We start from the raw sequence: 501 nt of genomic DNA on the forward strand, positions 1-501 counted from the left end.
GGGATGTTCATCATAACTAGCAGAGTGCGAGTGCGTTGCTACAGCAATGAATGGTCAACCTTGTAGTCACTTCATTCGCATACTGCAAAAAAGAGTGTCACGAGACAAATAAATAGCTCAATCAAATGGGCAATTTATTTGCAAGAGCTCGGTGATGGAAGAGGTGTTGGAGCCATACTCGCTCAGTCTCATAATGACAGAGGGAGTAATTGGTTTCTCCTGGTTCTTTGATGTACTAGTGGTAGGGGGCACATCATTTTCTCTGAGCTGATACTTTGCTTGTTGAAGCGATGCTCCGAGGTAATTGGCTTGCTTGCGTCTTCAGCTATTCACATGTACTCCCTCCGTCCCATAATATAAGAATGTTTTTTAAGCTATGCTTTTTGAGTACTATCTCCATTTTTTAGTCCGCGTATTAGTTTTGGTAAAAGTCAAGCTTTGTAAACTTTGATAAAGTTTATAAACAAAAAAAATCACAAATACGCACTTTTGCGTATCATT

This window comes from Triticum dicoccoides, chromosome 4B, assembly GCF_002162155.2.
Source record: "Triticum dicoccoides isolate Atlit2015 ecotype Zavitan chromosome 4B, WEW_v2.0, whole genome shotgun sequence".
NCBI classification, from domain to species: domain Eukaryota; kingdom Viridiplantae; phylum Streptophyta; class Magnoliopsida; order Poales; family Poaceae; genus Triticum; species Triticum dicoccoides.